Source organism: Lathyrus oleraceus, chromosome 5 (assembly GCF_024323335.1).
Source record: "Lathyrus oleraceus cultivar Zhongwan6 chromosome 5, CAAS_Psat_ZW6_1.0, whole genome shotgun sequence".
NCBI classification, from domain to species: Eukaryota; Viridiplantae; Streptophyta; class Magnoliopsida; order Fabales; family Fabaceae; genus Lathyrus; species Lathyrus oleraceus.
Genome location: NC_066583.1, coordinates 77,353,090 through 77,379,757, shown reverse-complemented (window position 1 = coordinate 77,379,757; position 26,668 = coordinate 77,353,090).

Sequence of the window (26,668 nt, the reverse complement as noted above, 5' to 3'; positions counted from 1 at the left end):
CAAGACCTTGGTGGACTGCAAGGTCATGAAGTATGTCTAATTGTTGCAATTTGGCTATAGTTGGCATGAGTTCAGTTTGTGGACATGCAGTAGGTATTAATGACCATGGTTGTTAGGTTTTATAGCAGGTCTGGACTGGTTTGCAAGGCTTTGATCCAATTGATGAACTTGCTCCATCCAACAATGAGACATGTGAATTTCCTGTATACCTAACTCAGTTACTATGCATTACAGTTTGTGGATATCAAAGTATGTGAATGAATTGCATGTAGTTCTGCAACAAGTTAACTCCATTTGGTTCAATACTTCATGGCTTGACTTGTGCCCACAGTAGATTGGTCATTGACACGCACATTCATGGATTATGCATTGATGCTTCTGGCTGGTTTTGTTTTTTGCAAGGAGATTGGTTCCATTGTTGCAGCCTTCATGAGCCCTTCTCATCATCATAAGTTCAAGGCCAAATGCATGTGTTAGTATGTCCAAATGGTTGTCTAGGTCCATCTGACTGTGGCGCTTCTGCATGATGATTGTAGTTGGTAACAGGTTCTTCTTTGCAACCTCATTTCTTAGATATGATTTCATTTGGATTTCTGGTAACAGGTGATGGTTAACAAGCACATTTATGCGGCATGCTTCCACTCAGGTTTTGGCTCAGATGGGGCTTGGTGGTGATGTCCACTGCAGGGTCCAAAGCAAGGTAATGGTGTACTGCAGGATGTTGAGTGGCTTATTGCAGCAGCAAGGCCAAAATTGATGTACCGTGGATTCTCCCATGGTGAAATAATGCATTTCCTTGGCTATAGTGTATTGTCTTTGGCTAGAGCAATGAATGGTGAGCAAGGGATAATGTTGTGCTGTTAGAGAGCTCTTTGGAACTGATTTGGGACAGACCAAGGCCAATGGTTAATGATCCAAAATTTCAAAATAAACATGGTGTGCAGAATGTCATTTACTTGGAAATGAAGCAATCAAAATAAACCACAACCAAGCATGAAGATTGGGTGACACATCAAAGCAAAAGGCTAGGTCAAGTTTGGATGATCAAGGGAAAGTGAGAGTTGACTTTGGTCAACGTTGGCCAAAAGTCAACTGTTTACCAAAGTCAACAAATGTCAAAGTTCAATTTTCTTTGTAAATGGACATTGAATTAATGGTTATGGTTAATTTTAGGGTTTATGGATTTTGGGTTGACTTTGGTCAAAGTTGACCAAAAAGTCAACAATTGGTCAAAATTGTCAAGACTTGTACTTTTTTTAATGTAAAATCAAATGTGATGGTGTAGAATGATATGAAATAGATTGAAATGGATTCGCAAATGGTTTGAAATTGGTTTATTTTATGACTTGAATGCTTGAATTTGAAAAGAAAATGACTTGACTGGTAATACATATGTTAACAAGGCCATGAACTGAGGGTATAAGATTAGGGTTTGAATGAAACATCCATCAATCAATGGGCATGACTTGCAATTAGCTTGTGACACAAGAAGTTTGGTTGCTTGGATGACCAAGACCATAGATGCATCTATAATCAATTGGACAATAATAGGGCCTTGAAACCAAGATGGATTAGACCTATTACATTGATGATAGGTGAAGATCGGGTGTCATGGATGCAAAGCCAAACCACCAAGTCCATATGATTCACCCTCTCTTTGATTAGGGTTCTCCTAAGGCTTACCCCTCAAACAAGTATTTTGAATCAAGCCATAAGCTCCAACCATCAGTCTTCCAATGTGTGAGCCTGCATTCAGGTTTTGAAGGTCAAGACAAGGCCTAGGGAAGCTCCATGGGATCACACCTTGATGAATTAGGGTTTTGAATACCCTAGAGGATTGCCCTAGACAAGTCCTTGTTGAATTCAAGCCTCTACCATCACAATTAGGGTTTCACATCCCTATGCTTGATGGGGTAAGCAGACCATGCTTTTGAAGCTTGATTTCCACACAAACCCTAGCTTCACAAGCCCCAGGTTTGTGAATCCATGATGATCTATTAGTTGAGGGATGATGCATGTGGATGAATTATAAACGTATGCAAGTGATCCCCAGACCAAGTGATTGGATGAATAATTAGGAAAAGGGGATTGCAAATTTTGGGGTACAACAACTGCCCCTATTTAATCTTCTTGGATCTGAATACAAGAATTGCAGGAGCTTTTCAGGTATTCAAGGTGGAAGGGGATCAAATACCGTTGTATCCAAAATTTGCTTGAACAGGTGGTTGAAGTCATCCCAGACTTTTGATGTTTATATAAGGTATTATGGCGGGGAAGATGATATATGTAGTGCATGATGTATGCTTGTATTTTATGATGCATGTTTGTTTGGTTATTTGTCATTTATGGGGATACGAGTATTTATTATGATGGGAACTCCAACTCGTCATTGAAGATTGGAAGATAATTGTTGTGGAATCTAGGTAATGCCAACACTGCTGTCCAAGAATCGTCTGCCTGTTGAGGAACACTGAACTGCTGGAACCAACGCGGTATCCCAACTGATTGGATGTCACAGGTGTTCAAGTAAAACCATTTTTGAGTCACTAGTCATCTTTCCAGTTTAGGTTTTTCCCGTAATGCAAAATGTTTCTCTTTAGTGTAGCTTTTTATTATTCTCCTAAAGTTTAAAGCATTATGCAAGTAAGATAAATCAATTATTTTGCATACAAAACACAAAAGAAAGATATTTGATGGAATAACTGGATTTTACTGATATGAGACTGTACATAATGATGTATACAAAGATCCAGACACCCTTGATGAGGGTGTTGCAAAAATTTAAAAATAAATGAAATGGCAATGGGAAATATTTTGTATATATTTTCTTTCATTGATTACAACATTGGCCTTAGTCTACTTGTAGAATCTGAATTTTGAGACCTTGCTTCGTGTAGCGGTAAATTTATGATCATCAAGCTATGGATAAGCAAGACATCAAATAACAAGAGTCGCCACCACGATTTTATTGTTTCCAAGGGAAAAGGGAAAAGTACGAACAAAACCCAAAAGTAAGAAGTTTTCAAATCAAAACTAATAAAATGTCAGAGATTACAGGTAATGAGGTTGGTTACACAGAGGGAATATGTTAGCACCCAAAGTGTCATAGGTACTCTTAGGGAGCCCTTTTTGTATGCATATGTATTTTGTACAAAGTGATGTTTACAAACAAATAGAATTGGGGGGGGGGGGGGTGAGAAAATAATTCATTAATTATATTTTTGTGTTTGACAAGACCTTCGGACTTGTGCCTACGTACCAACATAAAAATGAGGGATCAAAACCTCGTAGTTCGTGATACAAATTTCAAAGTGGATGCATTATTTTTAACAAAAATTAAGTTTGAAAGGCACAAAGGCCTTAAAATGGTTTGAATGACTTAGTTCTTTTTGGCTTTTTTAAAAGTTTAGGTCAAGTATAATTAAGTCTATTTACAAGTTTGATTAAGAAAAGAAGTTTGAAAGTGCGATGGCATAAGACCAAAGTTTCTAGTTTGCAAAATGGTCAAAGTTTAGAATAAAACTAGTTCAAACAAAGAAGTTTTAAAAAGGGGGAGATATTTTGAAATTAAAGAAATAGGGAGGAGATGAAGAGACTAATCCTATGCACAAAATTAAAAGTTAAAAGTTGAAAAGATCTGACCAATGGGTAGCAATCCAATAGACAAGAATTTCATATAGAAACCCAAACTCCCTTGGACATTTAGAATTAAGCAACACACAATGCATACAAAATTGTCTTGAAGAGCAAGGCATCAAATAAAGATAGCCCCATCCAAGCTTTAGCCACTCCGTGATCTCCTTCAAATTAGCCCACGATGCATGCAATGCTTGTGCATATGATTTGTTTTTTTTTATATTAGAGGAACTTTAGGGTTCTATTTGCAAATATTGGAAATATTAAACATTTATGGAAAGACAATATCAATAATATCTGGGAAATGTTTTTACACCAAAGAAGTACAACATTGGTAACCAAATATAATACAAGAGAGAAGGAAAATGATCATCCTATGGATCCATAAAAACAATCATCTAAAGCTCGAGAGACTGGAAGATAAGATGCACGAAGCCTCTTCACCTCCTCCTCATAGGCTGCCTCCATATCTGCCTTCTCCTTGGCGAGCCGATCGTACTTCCTCTTCCAAAATTTGGAAGACTGAGGAAGCAGAGAAGTCCATGCATCACTAGGATCATCAATGACCTGATGCTCGAGGAATTCAATCAAAGCATCCTTCTCCTTGATCTGCTGAAGCAACTCCTCTCGTTCACGGATCCAAGCACGTGAACGGTCTTCATCTCTCAACTCCTCCACTCCTTGGTCAGGGAGGGTTGAAGGCCCAGCCACAACAAAAGGTGTAGGTCTCGGATACTCGTAAGGCATGAGGTACTCAGAAGCTCTCCTCCTAACCCAAGAAGTATAAGGCTCCAAGGCGATACAATTCTTCAGACCTAGCTCATTCCTTCCTTTCTTATGGATCTTGCGCCAAACACAGACCATCATGTCCTTCAAGCCTTGGGGATCTTTACCTTCTTGAAAGAACACACCCTCTAACAAAATGTTATTGGGTTTATCCTTTAGGGGGAACCCAAGCTGACGACGTGCCAAAATGGGGTTGTAGTTAATCCCACCACATGTACCAAGAAGAGGTACATTGGAGAATTCACCACAAGAGTCGATAATCTGCACACCATCATACACACGGTTGTACAAAGAGATATCATCATTAGTGAGAGACATAAGTCTCGTGGACCACCGTAGACATCCTTTGTTCTCCTTGAAGGCGACCGTCTGCGGCAAGTGAGAAATAAACCACTTGTACAACAGAGGCAAACAACACACAAAGGTACCACAACCCTTTGCATTCCTCATATGCAAAGAAAAGTAAATGTCACCCAACAGAGTCGGAACGGGATTAAGAGTAGAGAAAATCCTAATAGCGTTCACATCCACAAACTTGTCGATGTTGGGGAACAATACTAGCCCATAGATGAGAAGTACAAATATGGCCTTAAAGGTGTCCTCACTCATGGCCTTCCCATACATAGTAGCTTGAGCAATGAGGAACTCAGAAGGGAGACCTTGAATTCCACCTTTGGTAGTCATATGAGTACCAACCAGAGATTCATCCATATGCAACATGTCAGCTATCTCTTGAGAAGTAGGAATACTCGCTAAGCCACTGAACGACAACTGGTCTAGAATAGGTATACCCACAAGGTAGGCATACTCCTCATGTGTAGGCAAAAGCTGGAAATCCGGAAAAGTGAAGCAACGGTACAAGGGATCATAAAACTGCACCAATACACTCATCAATCCTTCGTCCACTTGAGTAGTCAGAATAGATAGAAGCTTCCCAAAACGAGCCTTGAAACCCAAGGGATCTAGTACATAGGATGTCAAATTCCTTAGCTCTTTCAAGTCGGGTTGTCTGAAACTGTACTTCTTTGTATTCCTTCTTTGTCTTTCCATGTCTGAAAATTTGCAAATAGACCTCTTAAGTTCCTTGAAAATTTTCTTATTGTTTATGATATGGATGCAAATGGGTGCATGGATGCATGGATGTAACAATCACACTCAAGGATCAAGCAAAGCACACCAAATAAAGGTCATGGGATGGATCATGTCATCCTTAATATCAATCATCCATTTTGGTGGATTATGGTTTATACCTTATCAATACCCAAGTTCCATTGATATTAAGGATACATGAACGGATCAACCATGAATCAAGGGTTTGTTGCAAGTCACGAGCATGGAGTCTCGGTTAAGAACCACCCAAAGGGAGTGTACTAGGGTTTAAACCCGCCAAACATGTTCTACAAGAGGTTCCCATAGTCATCATCCCATCTTTCGAATATTATCGGATAAACGACTACTCGTATTCCAAAAATATTCACAAGAGAGACTCTTATGAGCGTAGTATCGCGTAACAATTGTATCAAATCTTACACTTGAACGACTTTCTCACTACACCCTAAGAATAGGCCAAGATGGGCTTGGTAAACTAAGGCCCTTGGCTTCTAAGGTCTATATTGGAAAGAGTAATGTCTAACCACAACCACTTGTGTGACATTATTGATCCCAACATGACCTCCACCAAGTGAATGGACTTGCAAGTCAACTGGCTAAGGAATAACTCCACACAAGTCAACAAGACTATGCCATTCTCCTATCCTAAGTGAACTCGAGTTCGGGTATAGAATACAACACAATATGAAAAGTAGGCAAAACCCACTAGGCAAATGTCCCCAGCAGAGTCGCCACTTTTCTGTAGCGGGGTATTCGTTACCATTAGAGATATTGACGAAATCTAAGGTAAACCATACAAGTCGAGTCACCACCGCACTTCTATTTATCCAAAGGAATGGTTAGAAAGCGAACAAAAACCTAAAAGTTTTATCGAATCAAAAACTAGTAAAAATGTCAGAGATCGGGGTAAGGGGGTTGGTTATGCAATGGGAAGGTTTTAAGCACCCAAAACATCCTAGGTACTCCTAGGGAGCCCTTTTCATACTTGTTGTAAGGTTGGTATTTTGTGAAAATTTATTTGTGCAAACATGATTGAAGAGATGAGAAGAGAATATACAAGTTATTTACATTTTGTGTTTGGACGGATAAACCCATTGCCTACGTACCATCTTAAAAAAGATTAGGATCAAAACCTCGTAGTTCGGGGTATAAATCTCAAAATGAGTTGGTGAATTGATATGGTCCAAAAGCCTCAAGGTCTTTTGTTATCCAAGGGAGAAAACTCAACCTAAAACCACAAATCCACCATGCGAGGATAGCTTCAACATGCTAGTGAGGGGTTAACCCTATAATAAGCATGGAAGACTCATTGTCCATCACTAAGGATATAAGTGAGTATTACATCTACCTCAAGGATAACTCAAACCTAATAGCTAAAGGTTATGAAAAGTTTTGATAAGAAAGTGGCCATTGAAACCACAAAAAGACATTTGAATGGGTTATATTTACCAAATAAAAGTATGTACAAAATATGGTCACAGTTGACTTAGAAGTTCTATTCAAAATAAGTGTTATGAAAAGAAAGTTTGAAAATCAAAAGCATAAGGCTCAGGTTTCTAATGTTTGAAAAGAATGTTAAATGTTTGCACAAAAGTTTTGGCTTGGGTTAGAGTGGAGGGAAGAAGAAGAATGGCTAAAGTCCTAATCATACAAGAGATAAGGGATAAGAAACAAGACCACAAATGGAGTTCCTCTCTTGAGATCATATTGATGATCCAAGTAGCTCACATCCTTTGGAATATGCAAGCAAAATAATAGTAAGCTCAAGCAACAATCAAACAAGTCTCTTAAGAGATCCTCAATGCATCTTGTATCTTTCTCTTTGGGTGAACATGGCATTGGTTCTTCAATTTGAGCTCTCATAGAATTCCCTAGCACAAAAAGCACACACATCAATAGTTCCATGAAGTAAATCAAGAATGGACAAGAGTGAGTTTAGAGGTTTGGTCTTTCTAATCCATCTTCACATTAAGGTCCTTTTACTCCAATTTGCATAGGGAGAGTCCTAGAAACTAAGTCCATTTGTCCATTTCTTTGCATTTGGTCCACAACAATCAAAACAAAACACAAGCACAATAATATATACACAACTATGTGCTCAAGTGAGCAAAAGGCAAATTGTATTAACATAAACATGTGCTCAAATGAGCAAAGGGAAAAGCAAATGAATAATATGTGCAAGAATAATAAATTGCATAAATGTAAAGAGCAAAAAGTAAATGTTAATGGTTAATGGTTAATGTTAATAATTAGTGTACCATAAGACAAATTTAGCACTATGTTAAGCAATCGTAATTGGACTTATGTAGAAGTCACAACTATCTGAGGCCGGTCAATAATAATGTAGGCAACGACACAAGTTAGAAGTCTTGATTAGTGAACCAAGTTCCAATAACTTGCCATGCCAAAAAGAAGAAGAGAAATGATCTTGTATTGGTTTAAGTCCTTTGCATGATTTAGAAAGCAATCTATCCTTAATGCAAAGCCATTCACTTGATAATTTCATCAAGATGAATTAGATTTGAATAAAGGAAGATTAAACCTCCCTAATCAATGCTAACTTATCAACCTTTAACTCATTGATCAAAGAGAAAAGAAGAAGAAGAAGAAGATGAATAATGGAAATGAAGAAAATAAAATGCATTAAGTGAAATGGAATGTACCAATCTACCAATGTTGACCAAAGATAGGGAAGATCAAGGTCAAACCATGAAAAACAGAAGTGACATGAAGATTGGAAGTCAAGAAATAAACAAAATATTTTTGGCATTTTTAATATTTGAAAATAAACTTGAATTAAAATATTAAAGAAAGGTCAAACTTCAAATTCACTTCAAATCAACTTTGAAAAGTCCAAGTGAATTATCCCAAGTTCAACAAGGTCAAACAAAGTTTGACAAAAAAATTTCAGCAATTTTAAAAGTCAGAAACTATTTTTAATCAATTAAAAATGAATAAAAATAACCTAACTGAACTAAAATCTCAAATAAATCTCAAATCAATCAATAAATTGATGATAATATTTTTCATAGATCTATCATCATTCAAAGAGGTTGAGAAAATATTTTTTGTATTTTTTGAATATCAAAAACTTTTTAAAATAAATTAAAAATAACCAGAAAAGAGAAAATTATTAAAAAATAGCAAATGATAAATTAAAAAATATTAAAAATCATCTTTAGAAACTAGAAATTAAAAGAGAAATAATGCAATTGGTCCCATATTTTTTAGACCAATAATAAAAGAGATATGAATTTTAGAAGTAAAATGGAATTAAAAGAAATAAAATAAAATAAAATCAGAAATAAGAAAATATGAAAAAAGGAGAGGCGTTGGATGATGGCTCATTAATTGAGCTGACACATCACACGACCTCTGAGCGCGCTTCCACCAAGGTCCTTAGTCAAATGAATCACATGGCGCATTATCAAAAGTCATAACAATGGACTGCTGGGATTAGATCTGGAAAATACATCGTGTGGCTCAGATTGGATCTAGCAAACAGACGGTGGCCAGCGCCACCGTCTTTTCCGGTGAGCTTCGGTGGAGACAAAAAAATGCAGAGTTTCAAATGCTAACTAAAATGAACGATCCAGGCACCATTCGAAAGGTGAAGTGATGTACATCACTCCTATGCCACTCACTTCCACTCTAGATTCCTATTAAGAGAGAAATCAGAGATGGAAGTTTGGTGGTGTTCAACTGAACTTGCTCGATTGCAACAATTAAACACACAATAATGATGCCTCTATAGAGAGGACTTCAGACAACACAAGATCAAGGAAAATGGAGCAATGTATGATGAGATTCAAAGCAAAACTCAGTGGAGCAAAACCTTTGGATTGTGAAGAATTGAGTCACTCTCTTTGGTTCCTTTTGCAAACAGAAACTTCAATGGATCAAAGGAAGAAGGTCTAGGAACTTAAGATCTTAAAATTCAACCAAATGTAATTGAATTTCAGATCTGAAAATTTGGAGAAAAATGGAGTTGTTCCTTTAGGTATGGCTAGGGATTCAATCTTGCAGCATTTCAGGCGCCTTCAGGTTGGATCATTGTGAAGGCAAGACATGGTATTTATAGATGGAGAGAGCTGAATGCATGAGCTAACTCGTGTGCATGGCAAATGGATTTTGCATTGCATGGGCCTGTGTGAGCACGTGCAAGGCCCAACGAAGACTGAAATAACTTGTTGAGTTCATGTGAAATGCAAATGGACGTGTACATTAAGTGTAATCAGCTCATGCATGGTAATTGAATTGAATTTCACAAAATGCACTTACTTCTTCATGTCTTCGAAAATGATGCTTCTAAACTCCAAATGCAACGTTATGAGTAATGGTTAGAAAGATTTTTGCATAAGGAACAAATTCTATGTTGATCAAAACTCCAATTGGACCTTGGAAATTAGTGAAATTTGAGCTTGAAGTGTAGGGTGCAAAACATGCATATGTGAAGTTTCCAAATTTGGCCAATATTCAAGCCCTTATGTATCATTGATGAAAGCTCCAAATGATAAAATCTTAAACATGAAAGTTGTAGAGATTTTCAATAAAATCAATTTGGACTTAAATTTTACATCATTTGGATTTTTAATAAATAAGTTATGGGCACTTGAAGTTGGACTTTTTCACATTTCAATGCATTTGGCCATACGTGACCTATAATGTTTTGCATTATCACATGTATTTTTTTTGAGATTTTGAAATTTTTCTCAACATAACATTTCAATTAGACACAATAAGCTTTCCAATGCATTAAGTCTCATCCCAAAATAATGAAAAATGAATGAGTTATGTTCTTGGGAAGTTGACCCAAAATTAGGGTTTAAGTCAAAATGACCTATAATGTATTGGAATGGAAGTTGACCTTACAAGCTTCAAATCAAATTTTGATGAACATGAAAGTTGTTCATATTGTCCTTAAGAACATTATTTATCTTGGGATCATCTCCATTTTACCAACACATAAAAAGTTAGGTCTCAATGTATTTCAAGATAGCCAAATGATTTGACTGATCAACTTTTCAAGTCCACAAATCATACCTTGATGAATTGATGATTTAGGGCACTCAAATAAGTTCAAATATGCATGAAATGATGAACTATAGAACTTACCTTGATTGCATTTGACCATGGGTTGAGGTTGCTTCAAGAGCAAGGCACAGTTGATGAATAAATGAATTAGGGTTTCCTTGTGAAACAAACCTCAAACCCCTTGACTTACTTTGATCAAAATGATGAATTGAGATACTTGGGAGGCATATTTGATGGATGAGAGATTTGGGAACCAATACCATGCTTGCTTTCATCTTCTCTCGACTATATCATTGCACAAAGGATCTCCTAGAAGCTTTTAGACCTTGTGATTACTCAAGCTACAAACAAAAATGTTAGTGACATATTTTTGTGCTTTTGGTTAGTGAATAAAATGAGAAAAGCAATAATATACAATTCAAGCATGCTTGGTGATCTCAAACCACTCACAAGAGGTCCCACCCAAAGGCAAAGGGAACCAACATGCTCATGATCCTTGAGGCTTTGCAAATGCAATGTTATGATGCCATGAGGGATCTTAGGGTCAAAATTGGGGTCTTACAGATGCCCCTATTTAAGGTCATTCTAGCCGGAGATATGAAGGTTAAAATCTTTGTCTCGACGAGGTAGAATGGGCTTAAATAATAACAAAGAGATGAATTTTGGTCCCTAAGAGACCTCCTGATGCAGATGTATGTATGCAAAAAAGGGTAATACTTCGTGGGGATATGTGTCCTCAAAGGGAAAGGAAATCCGGAGAGACTGACAATCCATATGAGTAATTCACTCCATGGGACAGAGACTCTGAGACTCTTATGGGAATAGAAAAGGGGATAAATAGCGTGAGCAGGGCACGACTCAAAGCTTGGGGAGCAGAATTCCAACAGAATAAATCAATGGAAAGACCTGAGCTGACTCAAAGGTGCATGTATTAGGGAATATGCCAATACAACGGAATTACCCACCAAGGATACTTCAGATGAAAATCCGGACTCCGATGGGGAGAATCTACTAAGGGGCCTCGCTGGGGATCATCCAAACGGGACTCCTCCGGGGAAACACCCGGGCGAGGTATTACCGGTTACTGGGTAATAAGCTCAAAGAGACATGTGATCCGAACACCGATATAAGGGTGAGAGAACAACATGCTCGAGGAGAATGAATATCTAAGACCGGTATAAGGGTGAGAGATATCAAACATCCAGAAATCATCTGAGGAAAACCTAAAAAAGGTATATTTCAACTCAGGAAAATCTGACTCCACAGGGGACAAAGGTCATAATAGGGAGCAGAAGGGAAGGAACACCAGGGATACCGGTTACAGGGCATATAACAGGTGACTGTCGCATCCGCGAAAAACAACCGGCGGGCTGAAATAAAAACAACACAGAGCCGCCACCGTGCATTATTTATCCCAAAAGAGGGAAAGGAAACGCTCAGAGTAAACCTGGAAAAAGCATGGTCTCGCGACCAAAGAGAAGGGGTACGGGAGTCGGTTACGCAAGGGGAAGGTATTAGCACCCCTCACGTCCGTCGTACTCGACGGGATCCACGCTCTAAAGAAAGAAAAGGTTTCTAAACAAACATCACACACACACACACCGAAGACAACACAGGTGGGGTTAAAGAGGAGAGGGCTCGCTAGGACATCGCGTCCTATGCCTACGTATCTCGTCTGGAACGAGAATCAGAGCTGCCGTAGTTCGGCTCACGCACGCCAAACAAGACACACACAAACCCAGGCAAACATGGAACCCGAACGCCAATCGCTGGACTTACATCGGCTTCCGAACCAAACAGACACACTCAGGCAAACGTGGAGCCCGAACACCAATCACTGGACTTACATCGGCATCCGAACCAAACACACGCACACTGGAACCCGAATGCCACTCGATGGACTTACATCAGCTTCCAAGCACACAACAACCAAACAAGTTAATAGGGAGTCGAGAACTCGAGCCTATAACCGTCAAGCACACACACAAAAAGAAAGAAAAGTGCCCGGAGAGACCTCGCACGGTCTCCTGCCTACGTACCTCATCTGGTATGAGGATCAGGGCGACGTAGTTCCCCTGAAAGGGAAAGAAATTCTAGCCAGAAACCAAGGGGAGACACACTACCAGGGAGCTGTACTCGAGCCTAGTGTTATCATGCATCATTGCCCTATGTTATGGTTTCTATCTACTTGCACAACAGCAAGCTAATCCTAACCAGGAAGAACAAGCATGCAAGCATCAATCAAAATAAAACAAACATTTCAAGCAAATATTCACAAAGCACACACTATATCCAGTCAAGTGAGGCTCAAACAAGGGTGGACTGCCGAGGCAAGTCAACTGTACAGGGGTAGTGTTCGCTCTTAACCCTGACATTGAGAGTCAGGGTGAAGCAGATGAAAGGTGAGTGAAGATGAGACTTCACAGCTCTTATCCCTGGCCAGGGAGAGCTTCAGACAAAGGAGTGTGGGTCCAGAATGGAGGGACCCTTCTACACTCAAGACTCTGACACAACTGTACAAAGTACAAGATCTTGGGGTAATGTCCCAATGCATCAACACAGTGGTGTGAGCAGAGGGACGACTCAACAGAATAGCGGGGGATAGATTGCATATCCCTTGGGTTCCGCAAATTGCCTCATAGAGGTCTTTACCTGCTTGGCACAAAAGTAAACAATCACAAACATCGCCTCTTAAGGAGGACTTCAGACAGTTGCCTGGCTAAATAACAAGCCAGGTCTTCCAGACTACATGGAGAATAGAAATTCTACCTCAATTGGTTTAAAAACCAAGCAACCGCAAGCAAGTTCTCAAGGAATTGTAAGCAACTAAATGTACCTGAAATCAATCAAGTATCATCAGTGCTCAGACAAACCAACAGTAAACAGCAAAAGTCAAACAGTCAATTTGTACAGTCAACACAAGTTAATGCACATAAGTGCAAGCCATGAGCTCAAACTCAAGCATCAAACCCTACAACACAAAGCCAATGCTAGTCATAAACAATTCACAAGTCAATTCAATCAACTTGCAATTTTCTCCTTAAGGCTTTTGCATCTCAACCTGAAAATCCAAACCAAACATGAGAAACTAGACCACTAGGCCAAGCCTAGGGTCCAAAGGGGATGAAAAAATCAAAACAGCAAGTGAAAATTATCCAAAATCACATTCAAACAAATCAAAAGCAAATGCAATTGGTCCCATGCTCATATCATTCACCATTATCATTTTATGCACAAAATAGCATCAAACATGCAATTTGCAACTCCAAATGACCAAACAGAAAGATCTCAATCAAAAGCATACCAAAACATTTCAATTAATTCCACAAAAATTCAAGTCTAAACATAACACATTCAATGAATAGCATGTCAAATTTCAGCTCAATTGGAAAAAAGGAAGTAGGTCAATGAAAATCAAGAAGTTCAGACAAGTTCAAGCAAGCCAACACATGGTATCCAAACAAACATCATCTTCCAAAATTCATAAATCAGTGACAATACATGATAAATGAGTGGGATCAAAACCACAATGACCTATAATGTGTCTGCAATCCACATGTCAAATTTCACAAAGCAAATGCAATCATGTGTCACACAATGTCACAAAATGAGCCAACAGAAGAGAAAATCCCAATCAATTAGGAAATGCAAGCAAAAATTCCAGAAAAAATCTCATGTGATCTCAACATACATATGTTCATTCATGCAAAATTTCAGCTCAATTCAACATCCCTAAGCATTTTAAATAAAATCATGAAGTTCATCAAGCTTGGTGTGACACAAATTGTCACACCTCAATTCAAAAATTCATATCTCCTCAACCAAGTATCCAAAAATTATAAACTCTACATGAAAATCACCATCAAAGTGTCCAGAATATGCACAAAAAATTTCATCCATTTCTTTGAAAGCATCATCATTTTATGAAAGATAGGGCAAAGCATGTACAAATGAACACATTGAATCAATCCCTAAGCATTTTAATTTTTTACACGTGCACAAAAATCACAAAAATCATGATTAAATTCTACACATCATAAGGAGCATCATGAAGAAAACCTCACTCAATTTGAATAAAAAATGAGCGAGTTATGATTTTCTAAAATCAAGCATCAAAAATGAAATGAAATAAGGAAAAGAAAATAGAAATAATGTAAATTAAATTGGATAATGGCATAAGCGTAAATACGCTTCAGAATAGCCAAAACGCGCCGTTTCATTAAACGGCTTGGCATGTTTCTATTGGCTGGAGATGGCGCCAAACACATTTCAAACTCAGGCCATGCGAAATGAAGATCAAACACACGTTCATGAGTGTTCTTGGACGAGAACAAACTCAGATTTCCAGAAAAATGAAGAACATCAAATCGTAACCAAAATCAACAAACTTATAATCAGTAGAACCGTCTTCCAACAAGGATCATGAATATGTAAACGATTTAACCTAATTCTCAGCATAGCAACGGGATCGAACGATTTAAGAAATGATCATCAAACTTCAAATCACGATTACTCATTCAATTCTCAACCAAATCAAAAACTATAAACATCATGATAATCTACATTCAAAGACCTACAAAAGCCATATAATGATTCAACCAATCGAAGAGTTCGAGCATTTACCTCTTGGAGATGGCAGAGATGAATTCTTGTGTTTCCTCGTGTAAAACTCTAAAAGAGATGAAGATCAATGCTTAGGAAAGTGATTACAACCAGTAGTTTAGCTCAACACAGCTTCAGCTTCGAGAATCATCAAAATGCCATGGAAATGCAAGCTTTGGACAGTCACGATTCTTGATGCTTTTGGCCACAAATTCAGCAAACAGTTCCTCAATGAGTCTTGTGGAAGATGAACCAAAGAAGAATGATGCAAATTGATTAAGAATTGGTGAAGAAATGTTGAAAAATAGTGATGAAGTTCTTGGAGAATTTGAGAGGTTTTGATGAAAAAGTTTGTTAGATCTTGGAGAATGTGATTGTAATCTTCAATTTCTGTTATGATTAACAATATATACCCCTGCTAATCCATTCCCTTAATCACAATTACCAAATTGGCTTGATTAGCATAATGTGATTTAAAGTGAAATCTCCAAAATGACCTTCTCCAATTGGCAATGCAACAGTAAAATGAATATTCACACAAGTTCTAAATGATGTATGGAGTGTGTTGGCATTGGTCTCATGTGCAAATTCCAAGTAATTCTCAAAATCACATATTCACACAAAAAATTCAACATAGTCCACTTGAAATTTGACTTTTTGCCTTGAGTATTTTTGATGAATTTTGATTATGCAACATGAAAGTACATATGAAATGGGGTTTGCTCACAAAAAGATCACCCAAATTGGACATTCCATGTGAAAGTTATGCCACTTTGATTTTAGGCATTTTTGGAAAATGAATGGACCATAACTTGTCAACCATACATGAGAAATTCAAGTTCTTGGACTTTTTGGAAAGGTGAGAGCAAGATCTACAACTTTCCTGTTGAACACAATTCCATTTGAAGCTTTTTTGGACATGTAATTTTGTGGAGAAAAACTTTCCATTTTTGGAAACTTCCATTACAAGTCACTTTCTATTTTTGGCAACTTTTCTCCTGACTTTATTTTCTTCATTCTTGATGTTTGAAATGTCAAATGAAACTTGTTTCAACATGAATTAAGTGTATCCAACTCTCTCCCACCTCCAAATCCATCAAATCAAGCACAGTTGACCACAATTGACTTTTCTGATTGATAGATGAATTTGGCAATGCACTGATCAATCTGAGCCTCAATCTTCTGATGAAATGGCTCAATGATGACCCCCTAGCTTCCATAAGCTCAATACAATCATGAAATTATCCCCATATCCATTATAGACCCCATCTCCTTGCCATGCCCTGATTGGCCCAATGCAGCTGATTAGGGTTGACCAGTGGTCAAAACCCTAATCTCAAGGTATCTGATCATGAACAATGAATCTCTTGGTGATGATAATACCATGATGATGATGATGTACCATTGCACCCAAGACCAATCTCAATCTCCTTGAGAAACCATGAAACCCTAATTTGGACCACCATCCTCAGATAGCTAATGATCCAGTCCAATGAAACCCTAGCTTGCATCATGACCTCTTCATCTTCTGATCAAGACTTAGGAGGACGACTTGCACAATGTAACCACATGATATGCAATATGCAATGCCTAATGACCTAAAAATGATATGCAAATATGTTATGCTAGTCCCAAGAGAGGAGGGCAAATTTTGAGGTGTTACAGTGACCAACCAAGGCGTGAATTGGGGAATATTCCCAAGACACTCATCATCCAAAAGAGGGTCGAAAAGCAAACTCGATTACAGGATGGACATTCGACTCCGCAAAAAGGGGGTACGAATCTTACTCGACTAGGGAAGAACAAAGACTTCGACTGAAGAGCGCATGAGATATATTATCTATTACCGTCAGAACGTAGATAATATACTCGTATGGAAGATTATCCATAACCAGTTACTGGGTTAATAAAGGATAAATCGACCGAAAAGAAAGGACATCGGGGATACCGAAAACCAGGTATAAAATAATGACCAATCAAAGGGAGAAACGATCATTACCGACAAACGGCAAATGAAAGATGACTCGCTGGGGATACATTGACAAAGGCAATGATCCGGGAGATATACTCAAAAAGGGTGAAAGACTATCAATACCGAATATTGGATAATGATAACCGTCAAGGAGGGGATTACATCTACCAGATACTGGGTAGAAAACCAAGGAAAAGTAACCGTCATCGGTTAGGATGAATAAAAAGGTTAACTCTGCCAAGGGGATAAAAATAGGGTTTACAACTACCGGTATAAAGGTAGAAAACCACAGACTCCGCCGTGGAAAAGATGAATAATTACTGGTTACTAAGAAATCATTCATCCGAACTATGGGGAAATGCAAGGATAATCTCCAGAAGCCAAATCTAGGAACAAACTAGAGATGCACAATGAAACAAGACTCATTCCTATGTGGATATAATTCAATGGGGGGTTCCATCCCAATACATGTGTTGGGAGGAAACAGAAACAATCATCATCCACGAGGACATAACTCGGTGGGGAATATGGAAGAAAAGATAAACATTTTCTGCTTATGGGGCTGACTCTTCATGGGGAGATCAGACACAAACAATCTGCTTGGGGAAGCATATTACCCACTAGCAACAGATGACAAACAAAGATATATGGCAAAGGATGCAACATGAATATCTGAATGTTAAAACTATGCATATATGCGTGGTTTATGTATGATGAATGCTGACAGAACAGACATATCTAACACAAACAAGTCCTACGGTCAATGAGCAAACATCCGGTACTACATCTCAAGAGAGAAAGCCAGGCCCAGTGGAGAACATCCCATCTGCTGGGGATCAGGGGTACCAGGAAACAAAGACTTTTGCAGGGGAATGAACAACAACCATTCCAATTGGGAACAGGATCATGGCACAGATAAGCTCAACTGGGGAAGCCACTCCACTGGGGAAATTATCAAGGGGGGGGGGAGGATGGATTTTCGTGGGGAACAACCACCAATCAGAAACTTCCAAAGATCATCCAAATACTACCCTAACCACGAGATCGCATCTGCTGAGGAGGAAAGAAGGCTGAATACCTTTACCAAACAATCTGCTCTGGAGAAAAACCACAAACAGGCTTTACAGGAAGAGGATACAAACATGCCAGGAATACGAACAAATGTCTTACCCTGTTGAGAATCATACCATCTTTGGGAGAGCACTGAAGACATCCCCAATATCCTTTTTGTCATTGTGAATGTTCACTATGTTTAAAAACAAGTTATGAAAAAAAAATTATTTATTTAAAACAATGATATTTCTCAATTAAAACATGTAAAATATTTGTTGAATGAAACAAATAAGAGTGCAAATAATTGAATAAAGGCTCAAATTTATTTGATGGAATGGTAGTTTGCAAATGTCAAAACTCCATATATCTTTACAAATTTGAAATTGGTGATGTATATTGGAAAAGGGCTACATTGAACATAATGATCATTTCTCCACCAATTCTGAATCCGATGTATTTGAAGCTTCGGTTGACGATGACTGAGCGAGAATCTCTGACGGATGATAGTTTGTAGAACAAAGTCTTGTCAGGATACAGTTACTTGCCAAATCCCTAATTTTTTGCCTAGATTGCCCCAGGATGAGGTACTCAATCTAGCGGGATACATATTTATTTTTTATGTCTCTAACTTTTGCCTGGATCGCCCTTTCGGGTTTTCAATCCACTGAGACGCTCATTTTTGCCTAAGCCGCCCTTTCGGGTTTTCAACTTAGCAAGCTATTCTGTTTTTATTTTTAGGCGAAGTATTTCTTGACTGCATTTGAATTCATAGGACGAGTGAAATCCTCCCCATCCATAGTTGTAAGTATCAACGCACCGCCTGAAAAGGCTCTCTTGACAACATATGGACCTTCATAGTTTGGAGTCCACTTGCCCCTGGAATCGGGCGCGAAAGACAAAACTTTCTTGAGCACAAGGTCACCTTCTCGGAACACACGAGGCTTGACCTTCTTATCAAAGGCTTTCTTCATCCTTTGCTGATATAATTGACCATGGCACATGGCAGTCAATCTCTTCTCTTCAATAAAATTCAGTTGGTCATAACGACTCTGGACCCATTTAGTATCAGTCAACTTGGCTTTCATTAAACCTCTCATTGATGGGATTTCTACCTCTACTGGGAGTACAACCTCCATACCGTAAACAAGAAAGAAAGGGGTTGCCCCTGTTGAAGTGCGGACAGACGTACGATATCCATGCAAAGCAAATGGCAACATCTCGTGCCAATCTTTGTACGTAACAACCATCTTCTGGATAATCTTCTTCATATTCTTATTAGCAGCTTCAACAACCCCATTCATCTTGGGTCTGTAAGGAAAAGAATTATGATGTGCTATCTTGTTGTTCAAGTTAGATCCATTATCAGTAATGATCTTATTTGGCACCCCATAGCGGCATATGAGTTGATTCTTGATGAACTTCACGACCACCTGCCTGGTCACATTTGCATACGATGCCGCTTCAACCCACTTGGTGAAGTAACCAATTGCTACGAGAATAAATCTGTGACCGTTGGACGCTTTCGGCTCTATCATACCAATCATGTCGATTCCCCACATTGAGAAAGGCCATGGTGATGAAATCACATTCAGAAGTGTCGGAGGAATATGAATCTTATCTGCATAAATCTGACATTTGTGGCATTTCTTCACATATTTGCAGCAGTCAGACTCCATTGTTAGCCAATAGTAGCCTGCTCTCAACATCTTTCTAGCCATGGCATGTCCATTGGAATGGGTACCAAATGAACCCTCATGGACCTCAGTCATTAACAGGTCTGCTTCGTGTCTATCCATGCATCTGAGCAGCACCATATCAAAATTTCTCTTATAAAGCACATCTCCATTGAGGTAGAAATTTCCAGATAATCTTCTCAAAGTCTTCCTATCTTTCACAGATACCCCAGGCGGGTAAATCTGGTTCTGAAGAAAACACTTGATATCATGATACCACGGCTTATCATCTTGCACTTCCTCTACAGCAAATACATGAGCTGGTCTGTCCAAGCGCATCACGGTGATATTGGGAACTTCATTCCAAAGTCTAACCACAATCATCGAAGCAAGTGTAGCAAGAGCATCTGCCATCCAATTCTCATCTCGAGGAATATGATGGAAGTCAATCTCAGTAAAGAATGTTGAAATCCTCCTTGCATAATCTCTATATGGGATGAGGCCAGGCTGATTCGTTTCCCACTTACCCTTAATCTGATTGACAACAAGGGCCGAATCACCATAAACATCAAGATGCTTGATCCTCATACTCAGCCATATTATTCGTGCATTTGAAATTTAACCTTGCTGTAAACGGAAAATGTGTGCCCTGAGGAGTAATAATCACTGCCCCAATACCATTTCCATATTGATTTATAACATCATCAAACACCATGCTCCATCGGGAACCAGGCTCTGGCCCTTCATCAAGCGTAGGCTCATCACAATCTTTCATTTTCAAATACAGAATCTCCTCATCTGGGAAGTCATACTGAACTGACTGATAATCCTCGATCGGTTGATGTGCCAAGTGGTCTGCCAAAATACTACCTTTAATGGCCTTCTGAGCTCGATACTCAATATCATACTCAGATAATAACATCTGCCAACGGGCAATCCTCCCAGTTAAAGCAGGCTTCTCAAAGATATACTTGATTGGATCCATTTTGGATATCAACCAAGTCGTATGATTCAACATGTACTGGCATAAGCGCTTAGCAGCCCAAGCCAAAGCACAACATGTTTTCTCAAGCATTAAGTATCAAGACTCACAATCAGTGAACTTCTTACTCAGGTAGTAGATAACATATTCTTTCTTTCATGATTCATCTTGTTGACCAAGGACACAACCCATTGAGTCTTCAAGAACTGTCAGATACATAATCGATGGTCTCCCCTCCACCGGCGGAGACAGAATCGGAGGCTCAGACAAATACTCTTTAATGCTATCAAAGGCTTTTTGGCAATCCTCGGTCCAATCATGAGACTGATCTTTTCGGAGGAGCTTAAATATCGGTGCACACGTGGCAGTCATGTGGGATATGAATCTGGAAATATAATTCAAACGGCCAAGAAAACCTCGGACTTGCTTCTCGGTTTTGGGCGCAGGCATCTCTTGTATTGCTTTGACCTTTGCAGGATCAACCTCAATACCTCTTTCACTGACAATAAAGCCCAATAACTTGTCGGAACGGACTCCAAATGTACACTTGTTAGGATTCAGACGAAGCTTATACTTCCTCAAACGCTGAAAAAGCTTCAACAAGTGCTCTACATGTTCAACTTCCGTTCTTGACTTTTCAATCATATCATCAACATATACCTCGATCTCTTTATGCATCATATCATGAAACAAGATAGTCATAGCTCGTTGATACGTGGCTCCAGCGTTCTTCAAACCGAAGGGCATCACTCGATAACAGAATGTTCCCCAAGGTGTGATGAATGTTGTCTTCTCCATATCCTCGGGTGCCATCTTGATCTGATTATATCCGGAAAATCCATCCATAAATGAGAAGACATTGAATTTAGCTGTATTATCTACCAACATGTCAATATGTGGTAGAGGGAAATCATCTTTCGGACTGGCTTTATTCAAGTCTTTATAGTCCACACACATTCAGACTTTTCCATCTTTCTTGGGTACGGGCACAATATTGGCCACCCATTGAGGATATGTAGAAGTCACCAGAAACCCCGCATCAATTTGCTTCTGAACTTCTTCTTTGATCTTCACTGCCATATCAGGATGAGTTCTTTTGAGCTTCTGCTTTACAGGAACGCACTCGGGCTTCAAAGGCAGGAAATGCTGCACAATATCTGTATCCAGACCAGGCATGTCTTCATATGACCAGGCAAAGACGTTGACATATTCTCGTAGCAACTCAATCAACCCCTTCTTAACAGACTCTTCCAGGAGTGCCCTAATCTTCACTTCTCGCACACAATCTTCAGACCCCAAGTTGACTGTTTCCAGATTCTCAAGATGCGGCTGAATGATCTTCTCTTCATGCTCAAGTAGACGGGTAATCCCGTCAGGAATCTCTTCAACATCATCTTCTTCCGCCTCAAATACAGGGAATTCAAAGTTGGGAGATGGTGTTGGATCATTATGTTCAATGGGTTTGATCAACCTGCATAATGATTTTGGATATAAAAGAGACTTTAGAACTCAAACAAGGCAAATCATTATGCAGATGAAAAGATTGATTTTATTCTTATTTTTAGGGTTTTATGTGATCACCAATTTCATGCAAAAGCGAAAAGATAAAATAATTGGAAAAACAAACATTTAACATGAATTTATTGAATGAAAATATCATTGTATTTATGCGCCAACAATGTCATCACTTCTCCTTTTGGCATGGGAGAAGGGTTTTCAAACACAATGAACATTACTTTGACTTATGGATAACTGTCGAATTATCAACAACGACCCAATTATTGCAAATCCCTCCAGGGATGATGAAATTGCCAGAATCCTCTTCCCCTTCTTCCAGAATGGCAGCAGCCTCTTCATCTTGACCTGTGTGGATGAATCCACCACTCTTGAAAAACCCTTGCTTGTTGAAGACACCGGAAGAATACCCTATGCCAACCCGGGATTTGTTGTCTTCCAGCTCAATCATTTGCCCCAAACCAGCAGTTGCACCATGTTCAATGGCCAACTTTGCATCTTTATAGGAAGCAAATGAAGGAGTTCCTTTCTTAATAGGTTCAGCGATAGATAAAGCTTGGAACGGGGTTCCAACTTCATCCTCAGCATCTATATAAGAGAAGGAAGACAAATGGCTAACCAGGAGAGCCTTTTGTCCCCCTACCACCACCAGCTTCTTATTCTTCACAAACTTCAATTTCTAGTGTAGGGTGGATGTCACGGCGTCTGCCTCGTGAATCCATGGTCTGCCTAAGAGACAGCTATACGATGGGTGAATATCCATAACCTGGAAGGTAATTTGGATATCACTTGGTCCGATTTTGACTGGGAGATCAACCTCTCCAATCACAGTTTTACGCGACCCATCAAAAGCCTTCACAACTACTCCACTCTGCCTCATGGGAGGCCCCTGATATGATAATTTCGCAAGAGTGGTCTTTGGCAATACATTTAATGACGACCCTGTGTCCACCAGCACATTGGACATGGCATCATCCTTGCAACTCATAGATATGTGTAATGCCAAGTTGTGGTCTCTTCCCTCCTCGGGGAGATCAACATCATAAAAACTCAAATTGTTACAAGCGGTGATGTTTGCAACAATGTTGTCGAATTGTTCAATTGTGACGTCGTGATCCACATAAGTCACATCCAACACCTTCTGCAGAGCTTCTTGGTGTGGTTCTGAATTCATCAGCAAAGATAATACAGAGATTTTGGATGGCGTTTGTAGAAGCTGATCTACCACGTTGTACTCAATTCTCTTGATGAGCCTCAGCATCTCATCACAGTCTTCTTTCGTATTGCCACTCGGGCCAACAGAAGCAAGAGTTCTCAATGTAGAGGCAGGTTTAGCAACAAGTGCCGGATTCGGAGCGTTCACAGCATTCCCAATCGGGCTTTCAGCATAATCAGCACTGTCGTTCCTTCGAGCGTCAGCTTGCGGCTTTGGTGGAGCCGAGAAAACACGATCGCTGCGGGTTAGGCCGCTGACGTCGGCAATATTAACGACAGACGAAGAGGGTAGGGGCACCTCTTTCCCATTCTCCAGTGCTACAACATTGTAGCGATAAGGGACCGCCTTCTCAGAAGAGTACGGTATATGGCCGGTTGGCCTAATAGTCAGAGCAGGAGAAACCTTCTGCTTGATACCATCATACTTGATGACAACAGGCTCAGGCATCCGGAATACCGGAGAAATTACATTTATGTTTTGAAGGATCTCAATGACTCCCTCATCCAGCATTTCCTGAATATCCTTGCGCACCTGGCGACAATCTCTTTGATTAACAGAACAGACTCAACATCTATCGTGGTCATGCTCATAATGGCTATAATCACACAGCAAACGATGCATCTCGACCAGAGATTGTCGGATATGACTGACGTATTTGACCTTGTACTTGCCAGGACAGCCCTGGACCATATTGACAAATTTCCCATGCTCGGGCAATGGGTTCTTCTTCACATTTGGACCTACGTCCTCGAAAAACAAAATCCCGCTTCTCACAAGGTCTTGCACCTTGGTCTTCAAGGGATAACAATTCTCCACGTCATGTCCGGGAGCACCGGAATGATATACACAGTGAAGCTCAGGTTTGTACCACCACTGGGGGTTGGTAGGTACAGCGGGAGGGTCTCGTGGAGTAATTAACTTTCTATCAATCAAAGATGGATAGAGTTCAGCATAAGTCATCGGAATTGGATCAAAGGTGGCCCTCTTCCTCTCGTAGCTGGTGCTGGTATTGTTGTTGTTGTTTCGAGGCTGGTAGGCCTGTTGTTGTGGACGATGCTGTTGTTGCTGATATTGCTGAGTTTGTTGTTGTTGATAATGTTGGGCTTCTCTGAAAACAGGTGCTATATGAGCCACCTGATGCTGTTGTTAATGGGGCGGGCAATCTTCCTCTTCACAGAGGGTCTTCTCTTGACATGGGAAGACACATCATGTGCCTCTCCCTCCTTCTTCTTTGCAAACCTTCCATATCTCTTTGCTGAAGAGCCTTCATCTTGAGTCAAACGTCCTTCCCAGACCCCCTCTTCCAGTCTCATTCCCATATTCACCATCTCGATGAAGTCAGAGGGAGCACTGGCTATCATTCTCTCATAGTAGAATGAACTCAAGGTCTTCAAAAAGATCTTGGTCATCTCTTTCTCTTCAAGGGGTGGCACTATCTGAGCTGCCAACTCGCGCCACCTCTGGGCGTATTCTTTGAAGGTCTCTTTCTCCTTCTGGGACATTGCCCTCAACTGGTCCCTATCAGGAGCCATATCCATATTATATTTATATTGCTTGACGAAGGCCTCACTAAGATCATTGAAAGAGCGGATGTTCGAACTTTCCAGACCCATGTACCACCGGAGAGCGGCACCAGACAGACTGTCCTGGAAATAGTGGATGAGCAATTGGTCATTATCAGTTTACGTCGATATCTTGCGAGCATACATCACAAGATGGCTGAGAGGGCATGTGTTTCTCTTATACTTCTCAAAGTCAGGTACTTTGAATTTAATAGGTATCTTCACGTTGGGCACAAGGCACAACTCAGCAGCACTTTTACCAAAAAGGTCCTTCCCCCTAAGAGTCTTCAGTTCCTTGCGAAGCTCAAGGAATTGGTCTTTCATGTCATCCATCTTCTCATAAACATCTGGACCTTCAGATGGTTCAGAATGGTAGATGGTATCTTCAACTCTTGGTAATGTGTGCACAACGGGAGGTGGCACCGAAAGGACCAGGCTAGATGCCGATAAAGAAGCAAGAGTAGGAGCAAAACCCTCTGGCACAAAATTGATGGGCATTCCCCACGGGAACCCGGCCGGCATAGATGGCGCAAAGTGGGCTGTTGCAGCAGGTATAGTAGAAGTTGCGATCTCAGAAATGACCATCCTCTGGGGAGGAGTTGAGGGTGTCGGAGAAGACTGGCTCTGGGCAGCCATGAATGACTCCATCAGGGCAGTCAATCTGGCTACTTCCTCCTTTAGCTCGTGCTTCTCTTGTTCCAAATGATCCATCAGTTTCGAGGAGTTGGCTCTGGTGTAGTACCGGTGAGTCAGCTTGTCTTTAAAATAAATGAAGAACACAGAGTTAGACCATAGGACAGGAAGCCTGGAGCAAAACCTGCTTATGCGCATGATGCATGCAATGCTTGTGCATATTATTTGTTTTTTTATATTAGAGGAACTTTAGGGTTCTATTTGCAAATATTGGAAATATTAAACATTTATGGAAAGACAATATCAATAATATCTGGGAAATGTTTTTACACCAAAGAAGTACAACATTGATAAACAAATATAATACAAGACAGAAGAAAAATGATCATCCTATGGATCCATAGAAACAATCATCTAAATCTCGAGAGACTGGAAGATAAGATGCACGAAGCCTCTTCACCTCCTCCTCATAGGCTGCCTCCATATCTGCCTTCTCCTTGGCGAGCCGATCATACTTCCTCTTCCAAAATTTGGAAGACTGAGGAAGCAGAGAAGTCCATGCATCATTAGGATCATCAATGACCTGATGCTCGAGGAATTCAATCAAAGCATCCTTCTCCTTGATCTGCTGAAGCAACTCCTCTCGTTCACGGATCCAAGCACGTGAACGGTCTTCATCTCTCAACTCCTCTACTCCTTGGTCAGGGAGGGTTGAAGGCCCAGCCACAACCAAAGGTGTAGGTCTCGGATACTCGTAAGGCATGAGGTACTCGGAAGCTCTCCTCCTAACCCAAGAAGTATAAGGCTCCAAGGCGATACAATTCTTCAGACCTAGCTCCTTCCTTCCTTTCTTATGGATCTTGCACCAAGCGCGGACCATCCTGCTCTTCAAGC